This window comes from Strongylocentrotus purpuratus, unplaced genomic scaffold (genome assembly GCF_000002235.5).
Source record: "Strongylocentrotus purpuratus isolate Spur 01 unplaced genomic scaffold, Spur_5.0 spur5_scaffold_15, whole genome shotgun sequence".
NCBI classification, from domain to species: domain Eukaryota; kingdom Metazoa; phylum Echinodermata; class Echinoidea; order Camarodonta; family Strongylocentrotidae; genus Strongylocentrotus; species Strongylocentrotus purpuratus.
In genome coordinates, this window is record NW_022145600.1 from 5,313,314 (window position 1) to 5,325,496 (window position 12,183).

The following is a 12,183-nucleotide window of genomic DNA, read 5'->3' on the forward strand; positions in this document are numbered from 1 at the left end:
TGATTATACATTGCATTCAGTATAGGTCTGAGGTTATTTGAGGGAGAAAAAAAAACTTGCTTGCATCACAGGCTTGTGTAGTCAGACTTGATTTCATTTCCTCGCGTGCGTAGCTGGAATTATTCCCACTTGTTGGCGAACCCCGAAAAAAATGGCGACCTTCCTCATTTGACCCTGGCCTGACCGAGCTCGTTATATCAACGAAACAGACGTGCTTTTTTAGCGCTCTGCACTGCTTCCGCATTCGTGGTAAGTAAACCACTCTGTATATACTCCACACTGAACTATAGGAATTTTGATGTGTGCTGAAAATGGGAGCATAAGAAAACGCGGGAGGAGGAGGAGGGAGAGGGGGAGGAGTGGGTTGGTGGTGCAGGAAATATCTGTACCCCCTCACAGAGGAGCGGCAAACATGTATCTGAACCTGACTGAAACGTAAACTGAATTTATTGGAAGTTGGAGTAATTATTTAGTTGATTCTTAAACTATGCTCCAAATTGTGATGCTGCCGTGATTTATATTTCAACATGATCCAAGTTCCCCAATTTACTAAGTAGCAACTGCCGACTTACCTTTTCTTCTTTTTCCCCTTTCTCGCCTGTAGCCAGCTTTTCTAATTTTATTTTTTTCCCCTTCTTTTCTTCTTTTCTAAAACATCTAAAACAGAGGGGAGAGAAAGTGGAGGGTCTCCTCGTCTTTCTATGTCACTAAAATGCATGATATGAACTTGTTCCTTATAATAATTGTTCCTTTTATGTACTCTGTCACATGTTATAAATGTGTTTAATTGTATTACATTCATGTAGGTAGAAAGACAAACTTGAAACTTGAAACTTAAACTTGAATAGACGAACACTGCAGGGCAATATGTTTATGATAATATATAGCGACTACGTTAATCACGGCGGTGGAATGAGGACGGTGAAAGCGCGTGCTTTCATATAACTTTCACCGAAGTTTTGAAAGCACACATAGCTCGCTGCACGTCTATTGCGATTGAATTCGCATGGCGGGTTATATGGCGGAGTAGTCTAGTTCCGAGAAGGGTGCATGCTGTGCCATGCGGTTTCGGCATGATGGCAAGTTTCGAGAAAACAAGGAGAAGATCAGCTTGATGGCGCGTTTTCCCTTCAAGCATTATCCGCACCGCAGTCAAAATGTCACGCACATAGGATTTTATTATAATCACATCATAAAACAAAAAGTAGACTATTATTTTACTGATATCTGTACACAAGCTTATTATGATTCAGAGTTAGGTTAGTGATAAGTTGGCCTGTGCAGAACTTTCTGAGAGAAAGATGCGGGAATTCAAGTCATTTATCTGCATAAACCGACACGTACCAAGATTATTTCACGTCTTTCTTTAAATTATAATTGGCAAACTAATGGTAGAGTGGGAAGTCGAGTATAGTCCAGACATACAATTTCGGCACTGAATGAGCAAACAATTATAATCTGTGACCTGTGTGTGATGTGTGAAGTCAAGGGGAATCCGCCATTTCCCTTTTCATTTCCCCCCTTCTTTCCTACTCCATACATAATTTGAAATAGTTTGAGCAAAAGATGAGATATTGAACAAACATTACTATTCCCATTATCGAATCCAAATAAGTAAAGGAAGACATAAGTGCGTACATACCGACATCATACCGTTTTTTAAAACTATTAATTTCGGTCTTTAAATTTATGACTTTCTGTTTTTTAACTATTTTAATGATTTTCTCTCTTTGTTTGATCTTTAACAAATATGATTTGTATTCTCCTATCACTTCACTAGGCAATTATTTCGTCGATATCTCTATCTAAGGTTGTTGCATTGTTACATTTTATACATAATATGCGATGCTATAGCAGACCATTTATATAGTATACCGTCTAGTATTATAATTATAGTATACACAAACACCGAAGTACATAAACCATGCGCAAAATATAATTTTTCTGACTTCTATGCTTACTGGTATAACGTAAATGTCAACACACACACACACACACATCAAAGGGGATATTGACTTAGTCATTAATGACGACATGACTAAATTACAGCGGACATTTTTATCTCTTAACAAAAATCAGATTAGAACGTGATATAATACAAAGTATTATCTGACTCATGCAAGCGTGGAAAGTTTCAGGGTATCCATTCGCCTCCATATGACTGTGTGTATAAGAGCATGCATTATTGTATGCCTCATTAAGAAGACATTGATAGAAAATAACGTTATGCTTTATACTTTATAAATCTCTGCCTTGTATATAACAGGTATCATGCACTCTTTAAATAAACTTTGTGATTTTATAATTTCTTTTAATCATGTACATGCCATTTTGTCCTCTTTTAAATGTTGTAGGCTTGCAAACATACTCATATGAAATGTTTAAAAAATGATTTTATTCGTAAACTTTGTATTGTTTTGGCTGTCCTAACTAAAATAGTGACTTTACGATCATAAATTGAATAATGAAACCGTTTTCTTTTTAAAATTTCTTCGTAACAAACAATTTCGGAATAATATGTATTTATTTTCAAAAGAGTAAACAAACAACTGATTTTGATACAAAATATAGCAATATTGAAAATAATATCGCTAGTGATATTCGTTTGTCTCGCAATGTATGGACAACAGGGGATCTAAAAGATCACGACGTTTCGTGCGCCGCTGCAACACTTCGTAAGGTGATCTTTTAGATCCCTTGTTGACCATATATTGCGAGACAAACGAATATCACTAGCGATATTATTTTCGATACTACATCCGCAATGAGTTTTATATTTAGCATTATAGTAATATTGTTTACGGTTCTACCCGAAAATAAAAACCGCATGTATTTTTCTAAATCTTTCCGTCATTGAAATGTTACTTGATCTCCTTTTTTTCTTCAAGTCAACTGTGCCGCCATTAAACTGATAACAATTATAGTATATAGTTTTTAACTATATTGAATAGTAATGAATTGCTATAAAAGTAACGTAACAAAAATGTAAACATGCATATTATGTATATATAAAAACAATTAACATTTACATTAATCTTTTGGTAACTTTTCCTTTAACTGAGACCAGTTTAACAATTACATTAGTAAATGTCGTTTGAATATGGTTATCATCTAGGCTGAGAACACTAAGCACACATTTAAATCGTTAAGAGATAGAAATTTAAAAGATGTCATTTGTGCTTCCTAAAATATGTTGTTTTATTCTTTTAATGATATCATAAAATATTATTTTCCTATTAAATCACAATTTTCTTCTATTTGTCTGTCTGAGGGGTTCATTTTGCCTGAACTGATCTATAAAGCCCAAAAATACACTATCTGACTACGATCCGATTTTTGAATAATTTGCAATAGCATTGGATATGACCTTTTTTTAAAATTCTAAATTCTTAATGATCGATGATTTGTATAGTCGTATGATTAATACAATTTAAATTTCAATGGATTTCACACTTCATTGGAAGAGGAATAGCTCAATCGGCTCACAATCGTAGTGACGTGATACCAGTTTGAAGGCCTACGTTTTGAAGCCGATTCTGCTTTTATTCCGACTAGAAAACTTAAATGCACTAGAATACCGGCTGTTAGCATTCTTATGAATATTTAGAACCTTCATTGAGGCAGATGATGTTGGTTTAAAAATTAGTGACATTTCTTTGAAAATCGGATAGCAGGAAGATCGTATGGTGTGCGTTGGGCTTCAATATTTCGCACATTGAGGTAAAATAGATTAGTAAAAGGGAATGTCCTTATAACTACAAACTGACTTTATAATATCTCTGGAGACAGCAATTAATAAAAAGTAATTTAGTTGTCATAGTTTTAATACAAATTTATTGCACAATTTAAAAAAGACAACAGTACATTTCATACCATGATCTTAGTAATTACTCATTGAATATGAAGGTAAAATAACACGCGACATTTTACAGGTCTGTAAGATGTTGTTTATTTTGTTAATGATGTAAATTTGACCAAGCACACCTTCATTTGTTTTGAAAAGTATTTTGAATTAATCATGAACAAGCAAATAAATGATCTAATCGTCTAATCTACAAAAAAAAATTCATACGCAGTATGGACATCAAAGTGCACGTATTATATTACATTTTACAGTTTAAACACAAACAATGGTAGTGTGTGTGTGTTCTGGCGGATATATATATAAATACAGTGCGTCCCAGAAAAAAACGAAACCCAAAGGCAAATGGTTATTGTGTACAAAATATGAGCTTTTCAAATATAATTCCTTGCTTCTTATAAACTAGAAGTAATATGATTTTAAAGTTTTCAAGTTTAAGGTTTATTTTGTTTCACATTTAACAAAATATAATTCACATAATTGACAAAATTAGAACAAACTATGAAGTATACTAAAAGTTTCACATTATATAATCAATTTCACAAAACAGAATTCACATAAATGACAAAATTAGAACATACTATGAAATATACTAAAAGTATCACATTATATAATCAATTCTTAGTAAAGACGTCGAAATTAATTGCATTGAATAGTAGGTTATACCGGGTGAAATGTGAGGAACCTATTAAAAAGCTCAGCTTGTAGATTATAGGTTCCCCTAAATAAAACAAGCATTTGATTGAAGTGGATACAATGGTGAAGGACGTAACGTGGACAAGAAGGACTTAGCATAAGATGATAAATTATACAAAGTGAAACAAGCAAAACTAGCAAAAACAGCAACAAATTAATTTGTTACCAAACAAATGTCACGTTAGTCACTTTAAAATATTGGAGTCATTATTCGAGGTCACTCGAGCGAGGCAGTACACAAGAACAATCGTGATAATATAAAATAATTATGTAGGCCGTAACCCAGAGACAATCTACAGTTTCCAACATGCATTCAAATCCATGCACGTCTGCTCCCAGAGAGCCCCAAGGCAAGCAAACACATTCACCTGTGCCACGCCCTACGCCTCCCCCGCAATATCACCTCGTATAAATTAGTTTCCAGAAGCCGTTGCCAGCCCGGACAAGCTACATGGCTTGTCCGACCTAGCAACAACCGATTTATGCAAACGGCTCCAGCAAGAAATACAAGGACCTGGCACATCTATGCGAGCACGTTCGCTTGCCCGAATGCCCTCCGAGAACAGGCGCGCATATATCAGCACATAAATTTATCAGAGAAGGCCCACTGTGTAGGTCATACCGAGGCGACAGTATTCATGGAATGTTCAATGTAGAATATCATAAGTACTTTTAAATGATGCACCAATCCCATTAATCCATGGACACTTCACTGAGCCACATTGTTTTGAAAATTGCATATCATTTTTTTTTTGTAAAACCGTGAAAAAGGTTTATACTATCACATGCGAACATGACGTAGAGGAAATACAAGCTTTAACGGATGATAAGGTAGGACTTCCATTGTTGGATGAAATGCTTTAAACATTTACAAAGAATAGAGGCAAATATGCATTTCCGAGATGACAGGGGTGTTCACCCTCATATATTCTCTAAACAGTATACCCTTAAGCAGCGTGGTTGAAATCGGTGCCCGTCCTGAGAGGAAAAATTACCTATTCTGATGATTTATTTTCGGCCTTATGTGCCCATAAGACCACATCGTTTTCTATTTATTATAATGTACGGTGCCAGGTAAAAAATGTCAGAGGTAAAAATAGAAACATATCCATCGAATTTGATTCCTTTTCCTTTGGCATTTTTAACCTCTGAAATCATACCTACTGACATTTAGAATTTTAGTGTTTTTCCCTTTTTATATTTTTACCTCTGAAATTTGTCCCTGTTTAACACCGAAACGCCCCTTACTGCGATTTCTGTGGAAATATCATCCGGCTGTCCGCTTCGCTCTTTTAAAAATTGCGTTTCTGAAAAATGAGAATGTATCAATGTATCATTTGAAAGCATATTATTTCTACTTTATGACAAGCAAGGGATAATGTTTATACAACGTATACTTTGTTCACAATATTCGTTTTTTCGGGTTTCATTTATTTTTCTGGGACGCACTTAACATACACTCAACTATAAAGTAAGTTCCCTCTGACATTTCTGTTGATATAACTCGAGAAATAATTTATTAATTTGGTCATTAAATAAATAATGCACGCATTGTACACGCAGGACATTATCGTTGTGCACTTGCATCTCAAAAGGGTGTAAGCAAAATATTGCAAATATGTAGGCATATTAGCTATTAAACACAAACACACACACGCACACCCACACACATATATGACCAGTATGCATTGTTTTAGGTTCATTTTAACAACATATTTGTACACCATGTTTTTACAGGAGTCATGTGCATACAAACTAAAAATGATTGGTGTGTCCACCATCTGCAGCAATGGCCTCTTTACACCTTCTGCGCATACTGTTGATTAAAGTTCGTAAGCGATCCTGATCCGTGTTGGCTCTGGCCCGCTGCAAGAAGCGCTGGAAATCCTTCAAGGTAGTGCTGTCATTGAATCTATTCTGGACTGCTCGCTTGATGTGGTCCCGAGGATGCTCGATGGGATTACAGTCAGGGGATCTTGCCTGCCACTCCATGCGCTTGACCGTGACTCCTTTATCTTCCAAGAACTGGTTTGTTATTTAGGCACGGTGTGGTCCTGGTCTAGCATATTATCGTCCATGAAGACGAAATCCTCGCCAATGGAATGGGAACAAGGTCCATCTTGTCATTGGTGCTGATTCCTACCCACATCATGATACTTCTATCTCGGTAGGGGTTCAACATCTTGTAGACAGTCTCAGTTGAGTTTTTTCCCACTCTCCTCCAAACTCCCACTCTTAATTCTATCAGGGAAAACCTGCATTTGACAGTGAAGAGGACGTTTGCCCAACGACGTCCGCTCTCAGATCGATAATGCCGACTTGCAAATTGACTACGTTGTTAACGATGTCGATCTGTTAGTTTCATGAATTTCAGTAGAAATTCTGCATCTGTACTTGAACAAAAGAATTAAACAGTATAAACACATGCACACCCTCTAATCTATTACATCATGAACGCAAAGTCTTCTTTTTCCGAGCACCGACTGCAAGTAAAAACACCATATTATTTTCATATGAAACAATAACCTATCAATAAGTTACCACTCGAAATGTTGGTAAGAAAATCCTGCTTATATATTACTTTTTGCATGGTCAAAGTTATGAGTGTTTATATACACACAGACTCTCCCCCCCCCCCCCAAGGGAGAAAATGTAATTACAATAATTAGAACGCTTGGAATAAAGATCACTGAGACTTTCAATTCACTATTCCCAGTTTTAATTGAAACTTGGTCAAATTTACATCATTAACAAATTGAAGGTTGTAATGGTAAAATGAAACTCTGAAGGATCTTAATTCCAATTACTACATATCACACACACACACACACACACACATACACATATATATATTTGTAACATGTCACTGTAAAATTTAACTGTAACAAATAAAAAATTCCTATTACTGTCGCAACCCAACTTATACAGATATTCTTGATATTTAATTGGCCAATTGATAACGGTTTCAGAATTAACACTCCAATATTTTGGACATGAAAGAAAGAAAAGAGATAGGTCATGCTTTTAAGACTTCTTGCAACATTTGTAATTTCTGCCCCAAAATACGCTATCAAGCTATTTTTAATTAAATCATGACTTGTGGAACAGACTAGCGTTCATAATTATCTGCTCCATGCCCAGGGGATGGGAAGGAAATGAGAAACAAAGATCACTGGTCCAGGAGTGGAATTGCCTGGGAATAGATTTATAGATCTACATAAACTGAATGTTATTTCCCAGTGTAATCGTTTTGATGTTAGATACATACATGACAGAATCGTTGTTAGCTATTTAAATATTTATGGAGACTAACAATAACATATAACTTCATAAATTATGTAGACACTTTACGAAATATTCAATGATGCAAAGAAGGAAGAAGAGTGTATAAAAGAGAGGGGGAAAGAAAGAAAGACAAAGTTTAAAAAGGGAGAGTGAGAGAGGGTGGAGGTGATTAAAGAGAACAATTATTGTTTATAGAAGGAGAGGTACTCTATATAATCGTTTGGTAAATAATTATATACAAATTCAAGCATCCTGACGTTGGCAATTACATTCTTTAACCTCGCGGTATGAAAAGGGTTAATGAATTATCCTCGACATGATAATCAAAGACGAAGTCATAATTAAAAAAGGAATGAAAGAATGGCCAAGAGAGAGAGAGAGAGAGAGAGAGGGTGAAACAGGAAAATCAATGAGAGTAGAAAGGGTACTCTTGATCGTTAGGTAAAGATATAGAAAGTCAAGAATTCTGACAATTGCAATTACATTCTATTACCTTACAAAATGAGAAGGGTTAATGAAGTATCGTCGGCATGATTATCAGAGACGAAGTCATGTCATCAGAAACGAAGTCATGTCATCAGAAACGAAGTCATGTCATCAGAAAAGAATATGGAGAATGTGGAGAATAGAGAGAGAGAGAGAGAGAGAGAGAGAGAGAGGTGGGAGAAAGAGAGATAGAGAGAAGGTTGAAAATGAAAGAGGATCATTTATTTAAGAAGTATGTTTTGTAAAGATATACGGATTCAAGCACCATGAATCCTAGCAATGGCAATTACATTCTTTTTGCCTCGCGATATGAGAAGGGTTAATGAAGTATCCTCTACGTGATAATCAGAGACGAAGTCATATCAGTTGGCACGCCTGACGCACATCCGCCGTACGTTATTTCTAGCTTCCTCCATGTACATGCCCTGCCTGCCTGCCTTCGATCTCATGTTGACATTATAAACTACACCGTATCACAATCTTTGGACTGCACTTCCTTCTATCCCGATTATGTTTGGCTTGTTCAACGCCGCCCCGCTTCCTCCCAGCTTTGTGTCTGGTTTGAGGGTTAATAATTATAGAATAAATAAACTATACCGGGTTCCGATCTGTATCATAGTGCCATTGTTTCTTGAATGCATGAAGGCTATTAGCAGTCTCGTCACGTAGAGTTCAATACGTGCATTCATGATAGCAAACATTAACGATTAATGGTAAATAGTTTTTCTCTCAGTTTCTAGTCTTCCAACTTTTGTTCTTTGATATTAATCATTCCAATTGCACCATATATCAATCATGTCAGAATTATTTAATATTCTTTCTTTATAGATGAAAATAATACGTCTTATTCTTTTTTTTTGTTGATAAACAGTCTATTTGGAGTATTCCTCTTCCACTAAATAAAAGAATTGAACTTGAACTTGTGCAATTTTTTTAAAATGTTATATAATTGATTTCATTTTCTGGTGTTATTTTTTTATAATAATCTTGTCTTGTTGTTGATTGCATTAATGTCAAAGTACAGCCTTTTTGTTGGTGTCATTATTTTATTTATTCATGTTCTCTATCTTTCAAGAAATTTCTATTCTATTCGTCTTTTATTTTCTAAAGTAAGATAGATAGTTTCCTTCTTTCAGATACCTGTACTTTGATATCGCTTTCCACAACTCTTCAGGAAGCTTTTGATATGTTGGTGAGCGCTTTTTTGTGCAAATTATTATATACACAATATGTATAAACCCTTCTAAGTGTGATCTTTATTATACTTTCGAAAACTGCCAACAGTTTTAAGTGGATGCATCAACGTGTTTAAACCCATACAAAATATATACACGCTTCATACACTATCCAACGACCAAAGAAATACACATGTATGCAAAAATATTTGCTTTCTTAATTTCACATGAAGGCTATGAGTGCAAACGTCGTAACCGAGTATTGAAACTTGGATTAATCAACTGAATGGTCTATTGAATTCTTTATTTCTGTGTTGATTGGAAGGCCATGGTTTATGGGTTACTGATAACGCCATGATAGGGAGTGAGAAGATCGATAAACATTAGGGTCTATACTCCACCTTACCCGCACGATATTGTATTACCATGCGTATCGAAACTTCCGAGTGAATGGCGACTGGTACAATGCTCAATCGTAAATGCGAATACCGCACGAAGCATGCAAAATAGTTTCGATGTGCTATGGACTTTGGGACTCTTTCTTTGCATTTTAGACCATTGTTATCTTCTTGTAGTCGGCGCGAACCTATCTATGACCGGGCTGTATGTACATAAATGCGGGGGCACTTAAGCATGCAATGTTTATGAATACAGTACAACTTTGTACGCCACGCGGCGCAATTATATACTGTACAAAATAGTGCAATGTATAAAGAACGATAAAATATCAATGTTTGTGTATAAATATCTGAGCAATGTGATCACTAATGCAGATGCATATGCACCATAGCCAGTATAACTACCAACATAATGTGTGAAAGCTTTGCTTTCCGATGAAACTCGAGTAATGTGTGCAGTAACAAATTATGGACTAAACATTGTCCGCCATTTTGTCTCTGAAGGGAAGGTTTTAATGCTTGAGCTAGGCGGTCAGATTCATAAACTGAATATATAATACCACAATTAATAATAGCCAATAATAGATTGCAACAACAAATCTATCCAGAACGCACTCGAATGGTAGTTGTAAGTTTTCCGTTCTTGGTGACCAAATCAAAGTGGCTACAAAAGACTCATGTCTGCCTACTATAAAGATCAAACGTGAATAATATATGTAAATATTTATAATTTGTAAGACAATGACCTTGTATTTAAATAGATGGCTTTTTAAAATTTCTATTTATTTATTTTCATTTATTTATTTCGTTTTATTTCAACAGGGCAGCTCCATCAGTAGTTAAAATACTGTTATACTTGGGGGGGGGGGGGGCCTGCATGACATAAAAATACATATACAGACACACATATACATGAAAACATCATTACATGGTGAAAAGTAAACGTGATATACCAGAAAGAAAACAGATAAAATTTAAAATGTAAATGAAAAAAAGCAAGTCATCAAGAAAATCACACATAAACACATTTGGAAAACAAATCCTTATATCGTATTAACAGAGTGTCTAAACACTACAAGTATACATAATTTGTAGTTTGTAGGATAATTCTCTAGATCAAATGTCTAGTGCAAAGAACGTGGCGACATGAAATTACACTTGAAATGAAGTACTCATAGAGTAAACATTAAAGGGAAAAACGATAGTTCAGCTCTGTACACTTTTGTCCTTCGGAATACTGATATCCATGAAATTAAATAACAGTTATACTGATATAAATATACGCGCTTGACAAGCTCATGTTAATACCGCCTACATGTCTAAATAGAATAGAATTGTGTAGGGCCTTCTGTAGTCATGTCATACCTTACTTGAAATAAGGGATTGATATTCAATATAAAGGATATTTTGGGCCCACTTTATTATTATATTTTTTGTGTAGATCCATACATCTGATTTTTCTGAAATAAAACCGTATGAAGTATTTAGTCACTGCTGCTATACATTTTAACGCATGCAAATCATCTGAAAGTTGTAAATGATATACAATACAATACAACTGACTTCTGATATCATCTAACATATTGTATGCACGACAAAAGATATGATTCATAAATAAAAATAACACTTCACATTTTTGCACTTTGATTACTATTAGAACGATGTTTTTAGAAAAAATAAACAACATATTATATGTTATATGATATAAAATTTTATATCATATAACATATAATATGTTGTTTTTATTTTGTATCAATGATGATATTGTGCTTAAAAAGTTTGGCTGTATCATATCTTAATGTACATCTGAAATGAACGTGCTCTTACACATTAACAGAAAAATGTTTGTCGGAAAAATTTGCAAGATGAGTACAACAAATTAAATGCCTGAATGGTTACAGGAAAGCTTTTGAAATATTTTGCTTCCAAATGAAATGACTGAAATTACACGAGACAAATACATAAGAGCTCTCCGGTAATATCTGTATATTCATTATTTATATGTGTGTGTGTGTGTGTGTCTGTGTCTGTGCGTGCATGTGCGTGTGTGTAATTGAGTGGGTCCATAGACACATACTACACATATACATATATATATATATATATATATATACATATGAATGTGTATGAGTATCACGTAACCTGAACAATAAGAGGAAGAAGGAAGAATTTGTGTAGCCTATTTGAATAAACAGTTGGCTAATATTAGCATGAAACTCGCAAAGACATTCTCTTCATTTCACACACCTTCCAACACCTGGATCTTTATTTACATCACAAT